We start from the raw sequence: 20,498 nt of genomic DNA on the forward strand, positions 1-20,498 counted from the left end.
TATTGCCGCGGCAGCGGTACTGCACAGACGCTGTCTGCATTAGGTAAAGGAGTCAATTTTGCACCCACATCAAATGTACGACCTTTAACAAGTTTTGCGAGTGATGTTGAAGAATCCATATGACGCCGTCCTTTGGATGTTGCAGAAGAAACAGGGAATTTCTTTAAATATTCAGTCCGTAGGGAAAATTTTAAAATTCAGAAAGGAGCGAATGTTAATCTGTTAACACATGTACTTACAACGCCAGCGAACTTTCGTTTGACAAAACACAAAACTGAAGATGAAAGGAAGAACCACATTTGTGCTTACAGTGACATTGGCACAGACACAGCTTCGGTTACACTTCGATATTACCCAAATCAGTGTACCTTGTAGAGCAATTATAGTGAATACCTTGAGCTTATGTAAGGTGAATAGCTGTAGCTGTGTGCTCTGTCGGCTCTTCTCGTGTGAGACTGGATTAATACAAATTATCAAATGATGGAAGAAATAGTCTTCGGAAATGTTACCATCATGGTTCTCTAGCAGCTCAATCCCCTACTGAACTTTATGTCTGAGATCTTGGAATTCGTTTCTTACAGCAGGCGTTTCCTCACTACTAAAGAATTGATTAACAAAAAGGGACAGCATGAAAGCTACAGACTAACGAATGTCAGTATAGTCAGGCAATATGTCTATTTAGAAATGGATACGTTAACGAGAGGTAGCCCTGTCATAAGTTTCCTAAACTATCCCTCACAATAATGCAGGCACTGGGTGAGCAACGGACTTTGATATAGGACAATTCAAAATAAGAGAATTTCACACAAACAGTAACGTCTTCAGAATAAAGACCTGTCTCTAGAGGAATCGAATAAATGAATTAACTTGATCAGTCTAACTAAAGACGTTAGTCATGGGCCACCAATACGATCACAGTAACAGGGAGAGGACAGCTGACCTCACCACGCTACATGTCGGTCTGCAGCGCCGGTATCTTTCTGTTAAAACGTGGCGACAGCACAGTCGGGAAGATCGTAGTTGCGTCATCACGAGCACCTCGTGGATGGCTGACACATTGTTGCTCCCAAGGTAATGTCGAACAACAGTTGCCGCAAAATGCAGGTAACAGCTGCACAATGAACCTTGCAAGGTCGACACATTTAGAAATTGCAACTGAATGGGACGCAGAGCTGCTACAGAGACTTCTTAAAGACTCGATCGATGAATTACAGTGCACCTTCGAGGTGTACGGAAACGTCCTTGTAAGCAAACCTGCTGTTCTCGCGAACTGTAGCGACGATCTTCTTGCCTTCAAGCTCTATAGCACCAATTGGTGCTGGTTGCCAGAAAGCGGGAGAATTGTGTATATCTCCGCTACCACCTGGCTTCAAGAACGATTCTCAACAACGGACAGGAAACCAATTTAGATTTCGCCACCTTGGCCGTTTCTTATATTACAACGGGAAATGCCACAATTATCCAGGCGCTGTGATCAGATAATCCACTATGTAGACACTATCTCGGTAGTGTTAGCAAACATTGGAAAATTACTTCAGTGGTATTAATTGAGTAGTTAAAATTGAAGACTTGGCAATTAATTTACTGATCGGTATCACATAACTCGGATTTTTATGGGGAGTTCGAATCTGTGATCATAATTAAACAATTAATTTTGTGATTCTCTCTTGCTTTGTGATGGAGACTGGTCTAGACAGACGCTGTCGCCTCGCCACGTGGATTATGTACTTGACAAAGTCACTGCGTTACAAGTTCACAGTACTTAACCCCAACGTAAAAGGCCACTAAATTTGGAAAATTCAAATGTACATTGCCAAGTGGAATGCACCGTGATTCTTATCACACAAGTTTAAATTCTGAATCAATGAACATATTTGCCAGTCTTCAGTATCTGTTTCGTCACGTGAAAAATTCATGTACTACAGTAATGATAGCTCATGCGTGCTACTTTTGTTAATGCAAGAAGAACTAATTTTTGGCAGGAACAGAATAATTTACACTGGTCTGTGATGTTCTGCAATACAAGAAGGAGCTACTGGGTGACTATATGCCACAGTACTGCTCCAACATGGCAGAGAAGTTGCTTTTGTAGCTCAGTCGTATCTCAGCTTCCGTAATGCTGTCATTGGCATCTTCAAATGGTTCAAATGGCTCTGAGCACTATGGGACTCAACATCTTAGGTCATAAGTCCCCTAGAACTTAGAACTACTTAAACCTAACTAACCTAAGGACATCACACACACCCATGCCCGAGGCAGGATTCGAACCTGCGACCGTAGCAGTCCCGCGGTTCCGGACGGCAGCGCCAGAACCGCTAGACCACCGCGGCCGGCCATTGGCATCTTCCTCGCATTAATATCACCACTGATCATACCTGTTCTTCATTAGAAGCAGATTTTGACGAAATGTCAAATCGGTAATATGGACGACCAGGAACATTGTCACTGGCCACAAGCCTTTGGCTCGTTCGGAAACAATCATCAATTTCAAACGATGACATCATAACGCGGCAAAATGTGTATTTTACAAGGATTTCATAGAGAAAGGTTTTCATAGAGAAATTACAGAGTTCTTTCAACATTCTCGCAGTAAACATTGTTTGGACTTTTTGTTGTTAAATGAAAAGAGAAACATTACACATTATGTATTTAACAATTTACATTTTTCACATAGTCATAAAAATGAAGTGGTCGTGTGTCGTCTAACGGCAACAACACTATACTCCAGCCCTGGAGATTCCGCGTTCAGTGCCGGATAGCGATGGGGAGTTTTCCTTACTCATGTCCCTTCAGGACACGCCAGGTCCACTAAACCTCCTATCAGACGAGTACGAGGGATGTTTCCTGCGGTTAAAGGGCGGTCGGGGCTACGGGCCCGCTATCCCCATCCCCCCTTCTATTGGCGCCGCGAAGAAAGGCTGCACTTTGCCTGCAGTCAACCTAGTACCTCGGTCACGGGCTGTGCATCACAGACATTTTATAAGAAAGGGACTACGTATCAGTCCTGGATATTTTATGCATTACAATATACATTTTCTACATCTACATCTACATGACTACTCTGCAATTCACATTTAAGTGCTTCGCAGAGGCTTCATCGAACCACAATCATACTATCTCTCTACCATTCCACTCCCGAACAGCGCGCGGGAAAAAGGAACACCTAAACCTTTCTGTTCGAGCTCTGATTTCTCTTATTTTATTTTGATGATCATTCCTACCTATGTAGGTTGGGCCCAAAAAAATATTCTCGCATTCGGAAGAGAAAGTTGGTGACTGAAATTTCGTAAATAGATCTCGCCGCGACGAAAAACGTCTTTGCTTTAATGACTTCCATCCCAACTCGCGTATCATATCTGCCACACTTTCTCCCCTGTTACGTGATAATACAAACCAGCTGCCATTCTTGGCACCCTTTCGATGTCCTCCGTCAATCCCACCTGGTAAGGATCAGACACCGCGCAGCAATATTCAAACAGAGGACGAACGAGTGAAGTGTAAGCTGTCTCTTTAGTGGACTTGCTGCATCTTCTAAGTGTCCTGCCAATGAAACGCAACCTTTGGCTCACCTTCCCCACAATATTATCTATGAGGTCTTTCCAACTAAAGTTGTTCGTAATTTTTACACCCAGGTACTTATTTGAATTAACCGCATCATGAAGAGACAACATTAAATCTGTGTTCAGGAGTTGAGGAAAGGTAGAGCAGTTTTTGAAGTCTGTGAAAGATGATATCTGGCTAAAATGGTTCAAATGGCTCTGAGCACTATGGGACTCAACTGCTGAGGTCATTAGTCCCCTAGAACTTAGAACTAGTTAAACCTAACTAACCTAAGGACATCACAAACATCCATGCCCGAGGCAGGATTCGAACCTGCGACCGTAGCGGTCTTGCGGTTCCAGACTGCAGCGCCTTTAACCGCACGGCCACTTCGGCCGGCCGATGATATCTGACTGAGAACGCTCGTCATACGGAAGATGCCTATTATTACGTCGGACAAGCTGTGCTCAATACATGAGAATAACCATCCAAAAGTAGGTAGCAAGAATCATACGCTATTTTGAGAAGGAACGAAAGCTAAAAAAGGGGTTTCTTCTTATGCGACACACACATATTCACTCACTGACACACACACACACACACACACACACACACACACACACACACATACACACAAACAGAGAGGGAAAGAGGGCTGGCTTAAGCCAACGCCGCCTGAGAGAGCGGGGATAGCAATGTAAGTGTAACGTCATTCATTGATTCATTGTTGCAATATGTAGAGGGTGTCCCAGGAAACACTTGCTGTACCTTCCCTGTGTCATATAACTGTGTCCTATTTTGCACATATAAGATGCCGTCGAAAGAAAGAGTGCAATTATAAAACAGTCAAGTCCGAGAGACATTTTTGCTTAGTATGGACTTTTTTTTTTACTTAATGGGCATGGATTATGGATCGTTGAAGAGTTAGTTAGTTGTTGACATGGAAAAGACGGCAAAACAGTTACTCACCAGCATGATTTTGGCTGGCTCTGAGCACTATGGAACTTCTGAGGTCATCAGTCCCCTAGAACTTAGAACAGGGCTTAACAACTGGCCGGTTTTGAGCGCGAGTACTCGTGTCTGCTCAGGCACGTGCTCGCGGGCAGCTGCAAGGTCGCGGAGTAGGGAGGGAGGAAAGGGAGGGGAAATGCTCGCGCACGTATGAATAGGACCGCAGCGTGCCTATTGAATTCGCGCCGACTGTGTAACGTTAAAAGTACTACGATCAGTTCTAACAGTCACTTCGCTGGTTAAGAATCATGTCAAGTCGCCGTTGTGTAACCCCAACCTTGCTTTCGTAGTTCAACCCCCATTGGGAGGAATTGTATCTGTTTACAGAAAAAGATGGTGTTGCAAAATGTTTAGTATGTCACAAAACGCTGAATTCTTTTAGGAAATTTAATTTGCAGCCACATTATATGTCGTACCACGCGAAATACTACGGAAGTGGAAAATGTGATGGACCAGATCGTGCACAGGAAGTTATTAAACTTAAAAGGAAGCTATCCGAAGAAGATCTGGATGACGAAGAAAAATCAACTGAGGCAGCTCTCAGAGTGAGCTACAAAATTGCTTTGTTTTTAGCAAAATCCCTGCGCCCTTTCACTGATGGCGATTTAATAAAAGATGTTTGGTAGTTGCAGCGGGTGTCCATCTCCAGTTGAACAGTTTCGGATTGTGGCATTATCTGACATGACCATTATGCGTCGCATACAGGACATGGCAGACGACGTCCAGAGCCAGCTTGCAAATATCTATAAAGATTTTATGGCGTATTCTCTAGCTCTGGACGAAAGTGTTGATATCACTGGAACAGCGCAGCTGTCCATATTTATTACAGGTCTTAATAGAGATCATTAGGTGAGGAAGGAGGTCCTCGATGTAGTAGCCATGAAGAACACTACAACCGGAGGTGATATTTTAAGTAGTGTTGAAAATATAGGATTGTCGTGGAATTCTTTAGTTTCAGTGTCTACAGACGGTGCACCAGCGATGACAGGGAAAACATTAGGTTTCGTTGCGCTGTTGAAGGAGAAAATGCAAAAACTGACCGTGCCGAATGAAATAAGGGGCGTTAACTGTGTGATCCACCAGGAAAACTTATGTGCAAAGAGTATCACTCTAAAAAAATGTGATGAGTGTTGTTGTTCGCACAACCAATTATATAAGGAAGCATGGGCGACAACACAGACAATTTAAAAGCTTTCTTGAGGATGTAGAAAGCCGGTATGGTAGCCTACCTTCTTACAGCGAGGTCCGCTGGCTTAGTCGTGGCAAATTATTAAATCGAATTTTTGCCTATTAGATGAGATAAATATGTTCTTGGAAATAAATAACATGTGTGTTCCTGAATTGAAAGAGCCTTCATGGAAATGTGATCTCGCGTTCTTAGCAGATTTAACTAGCCATCTGAATGCTTTGAACATTTAACTACAAGGTAAAGATCTGCTAATTACTCATTTCATAGATCGAATACGAGCTTTTAAAATGAAATTGACACTTTGGGTGAGTCAGCTGGAAACAGGAAATCTAGCTCATTTTCCTAAATTATCATCCATGTAAGATGTTCACAAAGACTGTGAACGTTATTCACGTAGTTTAGTTGCCCTTAAGGAAGAATTTGATGAACGCTTTCAAGATCTGACAGCACTAGAGAGTGATTCTGATCGGTTCTCCTCTCCATATTCAGCGAATATTGAAGAGATTCGTCCTGAGCTGCAACTAGAAATTATTGACCTGCAGTGTGACAGAGAAAACAGAGACAAATTTCAGAACAAGAAAAACATTTTGGAATTTGCAGACACTTCCCTCAGGATAGATTTCCTCATTTGCACAAACTGGCGGCTACAATAATATCAATGTTCGGTTCCATGTATGTTTGTGAATAACTGTACTCTGCAATGAAATGTAACAAGACACACCTGAGAAACGCATTGTCTGATCGAAACTTAAACTGCACGCTGCGCCTACGATGCACAAGAACGATTACTCCGAACATAGACGCAATTGTGAAGGGCAAAAAGTACAAGATAACAGAGAATCCCACACTTCAGTGACACCTTTTATTGTGTAACAGTTCACAAATTAATACGAATGTAGAGGCATATACTAAGCTAATAAAATTATGTGGCACGTGTACATTCTCCTTTATTTGTTTCATTTGTCACAGTAATAATTCGTCAGTGATATCCCTGCAGGTGGCCGCGGATTTACATTGACTGGCGGCAGCTGTTGTGTGCCCCACGTGACTCTCCCCACTCTCCGCTCTGGTCGGGTAGTGGGGGTAGCGTGCTCGCGCTGCTCCGTGCTCTCGCTCCGCGAGCACGTATGTTGTGAAGCCCTGACTTAGAACTACTTAACCCTGACTAACCTAAGGACATCACAGACATCCATGACCGAGGCAGGATTCGAACCTGTGCGTAGCGGTCACGCGGTTCCAGACTGAAGCGCCTAGAACCGCTTGGCCACAGCATGATTCCCTCTGTAAACTTGATTTTCAGCAGTGTATATCCGCTAAAAACTGAGAGAGAAAAAACAGAATCCAAGAATTATATTAATAAAAGTTTTTAATGCTATTGTTAAAGAGACACAGAATGCCTTAAAACTGTTTGAGTACACTTACGAGATTAGCCTAAATGAGTTTCAAAATATTGTTCTCTAATACTTTAGATAAGGAATGCAACTATGTTGCAGCATACTAAAAGAAAGTTGAGAACGTAGAGACACAGTCGTGGAATTCGACCCTGAAATTTAACGAATGTGTCCTCTTTAATCGCAAATTATGTAACCCGTAATTGATTACAAAGAGGGTTTTATCATATTCAGGTAACTGCTGGACGTGAGATTTATTCGAAGTATTGATACTTGTGATGAAACTCTCCTGAGTGTTCCTCTTTCTCTTCAGGAGTTACATGCACGAGATCAGAAATTACAAACTACGCACGATTTGATTCCTGCTATAAGGGGGAAGTGAAAGATCGTCCTACTGGCTATGATGACACGTGAAAATTCAAGGTAACAAGGTTGCAGCCAAGGATGGCAACTCTTTGTGACAGTGTGGTCGGTGTTGGGGGGGGGGGGGGGAGGGGGGAAGAGTGGTTCGAAGTTTCGAAGTAGAGGGTATGTCACGGCTTTCCTCAGTTGTATCACTGGGGCGATACGATGTTAGCGCGCATCTATACAGCCCTATGTCCTATTGTCCTATGACACAAGAGTTACTGCTGCATTGTGCAGCCCTTGTAATTTACTTGTATCTGTACACCACAGTCCAACAAAACGTCTTGTGTATCACGACAAGAGCCCTGGAAGCTGTTTTTCAACCTATGTGTCCTCCATTTCGGGTGACAATGACATGAAACTGGAAGTTTTTGAAGGGCTTGTTGCCTTTCTGGCCCACTTAAATTTTTATGTGAAAGATAGTAGTTTACATACGGGGTAACTGGCTCAACCATATTTTCAAGCTATTGGCCTGACTTGATGTTTTAGCCTGTTCTGTTGTACATTTTGTGTTCTAATTTCTCTTTCAAATGTAGATGTCGTTAAAATTGCACCTCAGTTTGTACCATTTTAATAATGCTCTTATCGACTGAGCTATCCAGCCTCAATTAACTGTTCGTACTTCTTCAATAACAAAATTAGTGTAATTTTTTAATTTCTTCTCAGCTGACATATCAGCTGATCACGTACCCTTCAGAGTTCACACAGACCTGACTGTTTTATCTTTCAGAATTCTGCCATTTTATTTGTGGCTGCATCACTGGCGCTTTTGATACCAGCAGTGTGCCTCTGTACCGCTATAGCAACATACGATGGTGAATGCTGTTTCATTTGTTGCTGTACAATTACATATAGCTATGAAGTAACGAAAACTGTGTCCAAGAAAACGCAGGAATAACAGCTCTCCTCTGTTACTTGTTATTTTATTTTGTCTCACCGCCAGAAATACGTGCAGGTGGAATATTGGTTTTATCAAGTGTCTAAAAAATTGAGTTGTCAGAGTTCATATCAGAGGAGATCTTTGAATCACATGCCCGATGGTTTAAATATAGTACGGCCACACGTCCTGCCTGGAGTAAGCCAAGTACGTTTCGACTTCTAACATCTCACAATCCATTGCTACGGAACTGCAATGTCTCCTAAAAGTTATAACAAGTAAATTTTACTGTTACAGTAGCTGTGCAACATAGTAAAACCTCCGCTTTATCGTATCCTAGATTAATTCTATTATCCATGAAGCCACGTGAATTGTCCATTCAGTTGTCGTTTTAGATTTAGCAGTGATGTCCACCTAATATCGATTATCTATGCAACTGGCGAATTTGACTGCATATATCATGAAATAATTCCTTATTTCCATTAAAAACAAATGTTACCAACAAATCGAGGTACTAATATAGCTGCAACTAACAGTGCTCTAGATTTATTTCGTTATCGAAAGAAAGAGGAGAAAGGAAAGAGAAACGAGGCAAAAGGCCTCCAGCCGCAGTGGGAGAACATCCACTGAAATCTGAACTACGTGAGCGACGTCGCCTTAAAGACCACTTAAACCAATTATTATAGTAAATTCACTGCCGCATTTGAACGTTTGGGGCATCAATGAGTCAAACGTCCCATATCAAATTTAGTGAATGTTTTAAGACGACTAGCAATTTAGTACACATATTTCTACATGAGCCGCTCGCTGTCTATTATGTTTTCTAAATCAAACGAACATTGAGACTCTACGTTTAGATGTTAAAAACCAGCACAGTAGGCTGCATGATACGCAACTACACTCCCGAAGTCCATGGCGAGGTCCATCTTTGAACCCACATCATGCATCGTGGTGCAAGCGGTTCCTACAACATGCCGCATGGACCGCTAAGGATTGGCATCAAGTTCTCTTCACCGATGAATGTCGCATGTGCCTTCAACCAGACAATCGTCGGAGACGTGTTTGGAGGTAACCCGGTCAGGGTGAACGCATTAGACACACTGTCCAGCGAGTGCAGCAAGGTGGAAATTCCCTCGTGTTTTATGGTGGCATTATGTGGGGCCGACGTAAGGCGCTGGTGGTCATGGAAGGCGACGTAATGGCTGTACGACACGTGAATGCTATACTCCGACCGATAGTGCAACCATATCGGCACCATATTGGCGAGGCATTCTTCTTCATGGACGACAATTCGTGCCACCATCGTCCACATCTTGTGAATGACGTCATTCAGGATAACGACATAGCTCGACTAGAGTGGCCAGCATGTTATTCGAGCACAAACTCTATCGACCATGCCTGCGATAGATTGAAAAGGACTATTTATAGATGGCGTGACCCTCCAACCTCTCTGAGGTTCACAACGGTTCAAATGGCTCTGAGCACTATGGGACTTAACTGCTGAGGTCACCAGTCCCCTAGAACTTAGAACTACTTAAACCTAATAAACCTAAGGACATCACACACATCTATGCCCGAAGCCGGATTCGAAGCTGCGAACGTAATGGTCGCGCGGTTCCAGACTGTAGCGCCTAGAACCGCTCGGCCACTCCGGCCGGCCCACTCTGAGGGAACTGCGCCGTATCGCAGTTGAAGTGTGGGACAATCTGGACCAACAGTGACTTGATCGATAGTACGCCATAACGAAAACAGGCATGTATCAATGCAAGAGGACGTGCTACTGCGTATCAGAGGTACCGGTGTGAACAGCAATCTGGACCACCACCTCTGAATTTCTCGCTGTTCGGTGGTACAACATGCAATGTGTGGTTTTCGTGAGCAATAAAAAGGGCGAAAATGTTGTTTATGTTCATCTCTATTCCAAATTTCTGTACAGGTTCCGGAACTCTCGGAACCGAGGTGATGGAAAACTTTTTTTGATGTGTATTATTTCCGTCTTTCCTTCTTCAATGTACAGATAGAACAGCAGACACGAAGACATCCTATCTGTGTTACACCGATTTTATTCCAAGCACTTCGTTCTTGGTTTTCCAACCACTGTTCACCCTTTTTTCTTGTAAGTACTGTACATCATCCGCCATCTCGCACGTACTATTCTCAGAATTACGAAAATCTCGCACCATTTCACATTAATACCTTTTCTAGATAAACAAATCCTTTGAGCGTATCTTGAGTGTTCTTCAGAATTGCTTCCATTATCAAGCATGCATCTATAATATCAGGCGTTGTACGAGCAGCATTGTTGAGTGACCACCAAAGCGGCCGGATCCCAGTTTCGCTACCAGACGTTTTTTTAGCGTGGCCAAGGCTTCCAATACATTGATGTTCGAGGGTGGTTACCAGAGTTATCGGAACGGAATAGGAAAAAAGTACGTACATTACTGAAACTTTTTGAATGTAGCCTCCTTGTAGATTAACGCACTTGGTCCAGAGATGTTCCAGTAATTTGATCCCATCTCGAAAATGAGTTTCCTCCAGGTCTGCTACATAGTTGTCAACTCCAACTGTCAATTCTTCGTTTGAAGTGAATCTTCGTCCACCACGAAAATTTTTCAGTTTGGGATGAGACGGAAGTCTGACGGTGTCATATCAGGTGAATAAGGTGAGTGTAGCAACAATTTACACCTTACTTCGTGTAATTTTGCCATGGCGACGGCACATATTTTTGATCTAGTGTCAAGAGTTGCGGCACTCATTCTGCAGATAATTTTTTAATTTCTAATTCTTCAGTTAAAATGTGATATATCCTTTCAGATGACATCTGGCATGCATGAGATATTTCACGCACTTTCAATCGGCGATTCTCCATGAACATTTTGTGCACTTTTGCAATGATTTCTGGACTAGTGACACATCTTGGCCGACCATCATCTAAGCTCTCCTGACCAGATTTGAATTCATTTGTCTTCTTGACAGCAGTTGAATTTTGAGGAGCATGAGTTCCCCACTGTAGTCTGCAAATCGGCGTGAATGTCATTTGCTTTCATACCTTGCTTTACAAAGTACTTAATCACTGCTCGAATCTCCATTTTTTTCATCTTCGCAAATCACTACGCGGGAACAACGACAGAGTGACGTCACCACCACAGGTCTCTTTCGAGAGCACTGACGTGGCACGTGCTTACAGGCGGCAGTCTAATGAATATCACGTGAACAACTCGTTACGGTAAACTGACCTGACTTGGTTATTCCGAGAACTTTACAAACCACCCTCGTACTTTCGTTCTGCCAACCGCCGAGGTGTGGACAGATACTTGGAGCACCCTCTTGCCTCTGCGATGGGAAACCGCTCCTAAGAGGTAGAAGAATCAGCAATGACGAACGGCATGAGGATGCAGATGGCAATAGAAACCACTGTATTAGATGGGCAAATTTGTGTACAGAGGCCATGTGTGTTACTGGCGGGCCGCATGAAACAAGTTACAGGTGTGAAAATACAAACGAAAGCATCATCCTAACACTTCTAGAAGCTTTTACCAAATAGTTATGAATTGTCTAAAATGCAATTAGAATCTTTTTAAAAATTTCTTGAAGCCTTCAGCTGCCATTTTCTTTATTTCCTGTACGATTGTACAAATTCGGCCTTATGAGATATTCAAGTATTTTATGGATGATTTTTTTAGTAGCAGGTAATATCATATACGTCGTTGCTCCTATGACATCATGTTATGCTTATACAATAATAGGTGCTCCAAAAACAGCGTGAACACCTCGGATTTTAATATTTCTTTTTTTTGACCTAACATGATTTCATAGGATCAACGACGTATATGACATAACCCGGTACTAAAGAATCATCCATAAAATACTAGAAAAAGGCCTAAGGCCGAAATTATACAATCGTACAGGAAATAAAGAGAACAGCAGCTAGGGGCTTCAAGAAATTTTTCAAAAATTTCATCGCAGATGCAGACCCTACCGCATTGATAATTATACAATTATAACCCTTCGCAATATTCATGGAAATGTTTGACTAGCGAAATCAAAGAAAATAAATCATCCCGAATTCGTATTGAAGCTTTGACCGATACACAATCATCAGTATACACGTGAAGATGACCAGAAGACTATGCCGAAATGTCGTGGCAGGATGTTACTAACATCTAGGATGTCTCCAATATTATAAAGCTTTATGTATTACACATACCGATTGTTAATTGTTCGTTAAACTAATCTCTTGCTACTATCAAAACTTCGAACCACACAATGGACCTTATTTCTTCATTCCGAGAATCATTTGCTTCTAATGCAAGTGTTAGCACATTTATTGTTATAGTTATCATTGTTACGAATCGTTTGATATTACTTTCTAACTTTTACCATCTTGTACACTACTTATCATCTCTGTGGAACATCACGCTTTATGAAAATTCTAGGCTTTGTCTACATGTAATGAAAATTCTAGTATTTGTCTACACGTATTATTTTTACAGCTAAATCTCCATGCAGCGCTTAATCAACTATCAATGGATTCCACAGCAGATGTCCCGATAACCAGTGCCTTCTGCTGGTTGAGTCTTACATAATCTTCAGGCTATGGTTCTTAGTGTACGTATATTTCATAGCTTATCTGTCCATTTCCAGTGCTTACAATTTCTGCCTATCCGGATTTATGATGGTCAACTTCCATTTCCATGCAGTGCCGCAAACCAGAAGTAGTCTTTAAGAAACTCCTTGTTTCGATATAAATGTGTGATTAAAGTTGTGCTGTTTTACTAAATAACGGTTTCTTCGCCTGGACCAGACTACTTGTGATCCCTTCCTTACTTCGCATTTACTTGATAAGGAGAGTCCTTTCACTACTTCCACTAATGTGTCATTCCAATTTCTTTATTCACATAACCTTCACTGATTCTTTGCACCAGCCAGCCTTCCATAAGACGAAACTTTCTTGGTGAACAAAATTAAAAAGAGGCGAAAATAAACGTAAACATTTCCAAGCGTGTTCAACGATACAGCTAGTAAAATTCTAGCTAATCATCTGACTAAAAATCGTAAGAAATTATGGTCTTTAACTTCAAACGAGCAAGGTCATCAGTCCAGTCACTCAGTCAGATCTCAATGCTTTATTCCATTAATGACATTTCACTGAAGAAGATTTTCTGACGTTTCATTTTACATTAGTCTCATGAACACCAAATAACAGATACAGAGGCAAGTTTCTCCGGGCAGGAAGTCAACTACACTCACTCAAGAGTGGAAAACCAACTGGATTACGTAGGATGCCTATGGAGTATGTAATAAGAAATACACTGTATCACTCTACTATACGTCACTGAAGGAAAGAAGGGTCCAAACTGAATAAAAAATGCCACTCCGTTTTTAAGAATGAGTAGTCGCACAGACGCAGACGTCTCTAGCCATGTACCGCCGACGTCATCCTGATGAAGAATTTTGCAAACTTTTTTATGGTCGAGGATCATTACCATTCAGGAGATTTTCGCAGAAATCAGAAATGGGTCAGCAAACAACTATCTCATGAAACGCAGCAGTCACCGTTCGTGCACGAAACCAAGAATGTGGTAGATACAAGTTCCCAGTTTGATCCTGTGTTATTACACTTCTCTAATAATTATCGCACAATCAGCTTAACAGCTCATGCATCGATGCTGTTTACAAGAATAATATACAGAAGAATGGAAAAGAAAATTGAGAATGCGCTAGGTGACGATCAGTTTGGCTTTAGGAAAAGTAAAGGGACGAGAGAGCCAATTCTGACGTTACGGCTAATAATGAAAGCAAGGCTAAAGAAAAATCAAGACACTTTCGTAGGATTTGTCGACCTGGAATAAGCGTTCGACAATATAAAATGGAGCAAGCTGTTCGAGATTCTGAAAAAAGTAGGGACAAGCTAAAGGGAGAGACGGGTCATATACAATATGTACAACAACCAAGAGGGAATAATAAGAGTGGACGATCAGGAACGAAGTGCTCGTATTAAGAAGGGTGCAAGACATGGCTGTAGCCTTTCGCCCCTACTCTTCAATCTGTACATCGAGGGAGCAATGATGGAAATAAAAGAAAGGTTCAGGAGTGGAATTAAGATACAAGGTGAAAGGATATCAATGATGCGATTCGCTGATGACATTGCTATCCTGAGTGAAAGTGAAGAAGAATTAAATGATCTGCTGAACGGAATGAACAGTCTAATGAGTACACAGTATGGTTTGAGAGTAAATCGGAGAAAGACGAAGGTAATGAGAAGTAGTAGAAAGGAGAACAGCGAGAAACTTAACATCAGGATTGATGGTCACGAAGTCAATGAAGTTAAGGAATTCTGCTACCTAGGCAGTAAAATAACCAATGGCGGACGGAGTAAGGAGGACATCAAAAGCAGACTCGCTATGGCAAAAAAGGCATTTCTGGCCAAGAGAAGTCTAGTAATATCAAATACCGTCCTTAATTTGAGCAAGAAATTTCTGAGGATGTACGTCTGGAGTACAGCATTGTATGGTAGTGAAACATGGACTTTGGGAAAGCCGGAACAAAAGAGAATCGAAGCACTTGAGATGTGGTGCTACAGACGAATGTTGAAAATTAGGTGGACTGATAAGGTAAGGAACGAGGAGGTTCTACGCAGAATCGGAGAGGAAAGGAATATGTGGAAAACACTGATAAGGGGAAGGGACAGGATGATAGGACATCTGCTAAGACACGAGGGAATGACTTCCATGGTACTAGTGGGAGCTGTAGAGGGCAAAAACTGTAGAGGAAGACAGAGATTGGAATACGTCAAGCAAATAATTGAGGACGTAGGTTTCAAGTGCTACTCTGAGATGAAGAGGTTAGCACAGGAAAGGACTTCGTGGCGGGCCGTATCAAACCAGTCAGTAGACTGATGATAAAAAAAAAAAAAGTGGTTTACCTAGCGTGTCTCGATGACGAGTAATGCACCGAAATTTGCTAGTAGAAGAGCTGTGCGAATTGACCGAGCCAGGTGGTGCGGTTGTTAGCACACTGGACTCGCATTCGGGAGAACAACTGAGTGGCCGAGCAGTTCTAGGCGCTACACTCTGGAACCGCGTTGCCGCTACGTTCGCAGGTTCGAATCCTGCCTCGGGCATGGATGTGTGTGATGTCCTTAGGTTAGTTAGGTTTAGGTAGTCCTAAGTTCTAGGGGACTGATGACCTCAGAAGTCCCATAGTGCTCAGAGCTATTTGAACCGTTTTGAGACCCCCTTCAGGCAATCCAGGTACAGCTTCCCGTGATCTCCCTAAATGGATACAGCCAAATGTCGGGATGATTACTTTGAGAGTAGCACGGCCTATTTCCTTCCCTATCCCTGACAGTCCGAGCTTGTGCTCCTCCTGGAAGGATCGCGATGTTCACGGGACGTTGAACCCTTCTTCCTTCCTTTCTTTTATGCTACGGAACTGAAAATTTCCTGGGAAATAGAATCTATCGACACAAAAGTCACTTCGGATGCGCCTCAAAAGCGTGTTAAAGGATCATGACCGACAACAGATGGCAACATCAATTGAAACATCCAGACAGATTAAAATGGGCGACGTGCCAGAAATGGAACGTCGGATCTTTGCCTTTGGCGGAAAAGAGTTAACAGATTCAGTAACCCGAGCACGTTACCATTTCGGAAACAATTCTCCAGTCTGTCGCTAACCTATGTATCGGTAATAGCTTGGCTTCCAGGCGTCTTAGTCTCACAAGCTACGCAGAACGCCTTCTGTAAAATTTGGAAAATAGAAGAGGATTTGCTGGTGGATGTAAAAGTCGAGGACAGGTCATGAGTCGCGCAAAGACAGCTCTGTTCGTAAACCTCAGGCCCATGAACGGTAAATGTTATGGGTTCGACTTCTGGTCCGACACACAGGTTTAATCTGGCAGCAAGTTTCGTACCAGGCTACACGCCACCGTAGAGTGAAAATTTCATTGTGGAGACAGTCCACTAGGCTGTGGCTAAGCAATGTCTCCGCAACACCCTTTCTTACGGGAGTGTCAGTCCTGCTATTTAAACAGGCCCACTTCACTGACCTATGGAAGGTAGGAGATGTACTGGTGGAAGCAAATTTGTGAGGACGAGTCGTGAGGCGAGCTTGGGTAGCTAATTTAATAGAGCTGTTGCCTGCGAAAGAGGAAGATCCCGGGTTCGAGGCCCAGGCTGCCCCACAGGAAATTTCATATCAGCGTACACAGGAGATCGTCACGCGATTAGAGAGATTTGGAAGATAGTTCCGATATGGTATGTGAAACGGCTAATGTCTCCAAAACTGTGTTCTATAGCTTCTTACTTCAAGAAAGGAGAAACAAAGCAATCCGGCAAACACTTGTAATGCTGTATTGCCCGTGCAAAGATACTTTACTTGCGACGAGACTTGGAAATTTCCCTCCGAGACTGATACGAAACGTGAAATTTCCTCGTAACTCAATGAAAGTTTCCTCATCCAGGAAACTTGCACTTTCAAACGTCAAGTTGTGAGGCATGTTGATCGTGTTACTCTACTGCACTGGCGTCAGTGGGGAAGAAGACTGAAAACATAACCGAGAACGGAAGTTTTCAGTTGATTAGGGAGTACCTGAAAGTTATCACCAACAGTCTACTGACATCTGTGGAAGAAGTATTCTTTAAGATTGTGAAATATCGCAAGAAGTGGATTTGTAGGAAAGTTTCTGCGAATGTATACGTGTATCTGCAAACGAGACCACATGCAAGATGTTAGTGTGATATTGCTTCAGCGTTCGTAATCGTTATCAATTAGAGACAGCAAAGGACCTGGAAGAGCAGCTGAACGGAATGGGCAGTGTCGTGAAAGGAGGATATAAGATGAACATCAACAGAAGCAAAACGAGGATAATGGAATGTAGTCGAATTAAATCTGGTGATGCTGTCGGAATTAGATTAGGAAATGAGAGGCTTAAAGTAGTAATTGAGTTTCCCTATTTGGGGAGCAAAGTAACTGATGATGGTCGAAGTAGAGAGAATATAAAATGTAGACTGCCAATGGCAAGGAAAGCGTTTCTGAAGAAGAGAAATTTGTTAACATCGAGTATAGATTCGATTGTCAGGAAGTCATTTCTGAAAGTCTTTGTATGGAGTGTAGCCCTGTATGGAAGTGAAACATGGATGATAAATAGTTTGGACAAGAAGAGAATAGAAGCTTTCGAAATTTGGTGCTACAGAAGAATGCTGAAGATTAGATGGGTAGATCACATAATTAATGAGGAGGCATTGAATAGAATTGGCGAGAAGAGAAGTTTGTGGCACAACTTGACCCGAAGAAGGGATCGGTTGGTAGGGCATGTTCTGAGGCATGAAGGGATCACAAATGTAGTATTGGAGGGCAGCGTGGAGGATAAAAATCGTAGAGGGAGTCCAAGTGATGAATACACTAAGCAGATTCAGAAGGATGTAGGCTGCAGTAGCTACTGGGAGATGAAGAAGCTTGCACAGGATAGAGTAGCATGGCGAGCTGCATCAAACCAGTCTCAGGACTGAAGACCACAACAACAACAGCAACAGGGAGTACCTGAATGCTATGAGCAACCATCTACAGACATTTGTGGAAGAAGTATTCTTGAAGACTGTGAAAGATCGTAAGAAGTAGATTTGCAGGAAAGTTTCTGGAATGTACAGGCGTACCTGCAAACGAGACCACATGCAAGATGGTTGTGTGATGTTGCTTCAGCGTTCATAATCGTTATCAATTAGCCATGGGCGGAGACTCAGGGCTGAAGAATTCAGAGCCGCGCTGTTACGATTTTGACAAGTCGGAATAGCCCATCCAAGAGTGTAACAGCGATGCTCATGGAACTGAAATGTGATTTTTCGGAACAAAAGTGACGCCGTTTCCTCGAACCCCTATTGAGTAAATTTAATGAAGTGGTGTTCGGTTAAGGCTAGGTGAAACATCTTCTGTCGTCACCGTAAATTTATTTTGGGGGCCATGTTAATGAATGGTTACGAAGTGTACAGTGGCATATCGACAGACATTTTTCCCTTGCTCAATGCACAAATACAATAGTACACGAAATCGGCAATATTGGTTCGATGAAGCTTCCACCAGACACAGTGCAATTGTTAACAGTTCTTTATATTCTGAGGTTATTCATAATTTTAGTTTCTCTGTTTCTTAACAACTAAACATATTTAGCCGTAAATATAGCACACGTGGTAATAGTCATATGACGACCGGACAAGTCTCTAATATCGTCAGTAACGCTACAGCTGTGGCCGAAAATGGCGGGTCTTATGGTTTCGCCCGCATCTCGTGGTCGTGCGGTAGCGTTCTCGCTTCCCACGCCCGGGTTCCCGGGTTCGATTCCCGGCGGGGTCAGGGATTTTCTCTGCCTCGTGATGGCTGGGTGTTGTGTGCTGTCCTTAGGTTAGTTAGGTTTAAGTAGTTCTAAGTTCTAGGGGACTTATGACCACAGCAGTTGAGTCCCATAGTTCTCAGAGCCATTTGAACCTTATGGTTTCCCCCATTGATTGCGACGTTCGCTGTATAATAACGCTTGTTAAAGTAGGTGGAAAGAATACATTGAAAACCTCTATGAGGGTGAAGATTTGTCTGATATGATAGAAGAAGAAACAGGAGTTGATTTAGAAGAGATAGGGGATCCAGTATTAGAATCGGAATTTAAAAGAGCTTTGGAGGACTTACGGTCAAATAAGGCAGAAGGGATAGATAACATTTCGTCAGAATTTCTAAAATCATGGGGGGAAGTGGCAACAAAACGACTATTCACGTTGGTGTGTAGAATATATGAAACTGGCGAGATATCATCTGACTTTCGGAAAAGCATCATCCACACAATTCTGAAGACGGCAAGAGTTGAAAAGTGGGAGAGCTATCGCACAATCAGCTTAACAGCTCATGCATCGAAGCTGTTTACAAGAATAATATACAGAAGAATGGAAAAGAAAATTGAGAATGCACTAGGTGACGATCAGTTTGGCTTTAGGAAAAGTAAAGGGACGAGAGAGGCAATTCTGACGTTACGGCTAATAATGGAAGCAAGGCTAAAGAAAACTCAAGACACTTTCATAGGATTTGTCGACCTGGAATAAGCGTTCGACAATATAAAATGGTGCAAGCTGTTCGAGATTTTGAAAAAAGTAGGGGCAAGCTAAAGGAAGAGACGGGTCATATACAATATGTACAACAACCAAGAGGGAATAATAAGAGTGGACGATCAGGAACGAAGTGCTCGTATTAAGAAGGGTGTAAGACAAGGCTGTAGCCTTTCGCATCTACTCTTCAATCTGTACATCGAGGAAGCAATGATGGAAATAAAAGAAAGGTTCAGGAGTGGAATTAAGATACAAGGTGAAAGGATATCAATGATGCGATTCGCTGATGACATTGCTATCCTGAGTGAAAGTGAAGAAGAATTAAATGATCTGCTGAACGGAATGAACAGTCTAATGAGTACACAGTATGGTTTGAGAGTAAATCGGAGAAAGACGAAGGTAATGAGAAGTAGTAGAAAGGAGAACAGCGAGAAACTTAACATCAGGATTGATGGTCACGAAGTCAATGAAGTTATGGAAATCTGCTACCTAGGCCGTGAAATAACCAATGACGGTCGGAGCAAGGAGGACACCAAAAGCAGACTCGCTATGGCAAAAAAGGCATTTCTGGCGAAGAGAAGTCTACTAATATCAAATACCGGCCTTAATTTGAGCAAGAAATTTCTGAGGATGTACGTCCGGAGTACAGCATTGTATGGTAGTGAAACATGGACAGTGGGAAAACCGGAAAGAAGAGAATCGAAGCATTTGAGATGTGGTGCTATAGACGAATGTTGAAAATTAGGTGGACTGATAAGGTAAGGAATGAGGAGGTTCTACGCAGAATCGGAGAGGAGAGGAATATGTGGAAAACACTGATAAGGAGGACAGGATGATAGGACATCTGCTAAGACATGAGGGAATGACTTCCATGGTACTAGAGGGAGCTGTAGAGGGCAAAAACTGTAGAGGAAGACAGAGACGGGAATACGTCAAGCAAAATAAAAGGTAAAAATCATAGCGCCGATAGTGCTTCATTGCCAGCCGTGACGGGTATA

Source organism: Schistocerca serialis, chromosome 6 (assembly GCF_023864345.2).
Source record: "Schistocerca serialis cubense isolate TAMUIC-IGC-003099 chromosome 6, iqSchSeri2.2, whole genome shotgun sequence".
NCBI classification, from domain to species: Eukaryota; Metazoa; Arthropoda; class Insecta; order Orthoptera; family Acrididae; genus Schistocerca; species Schistocerca serialis.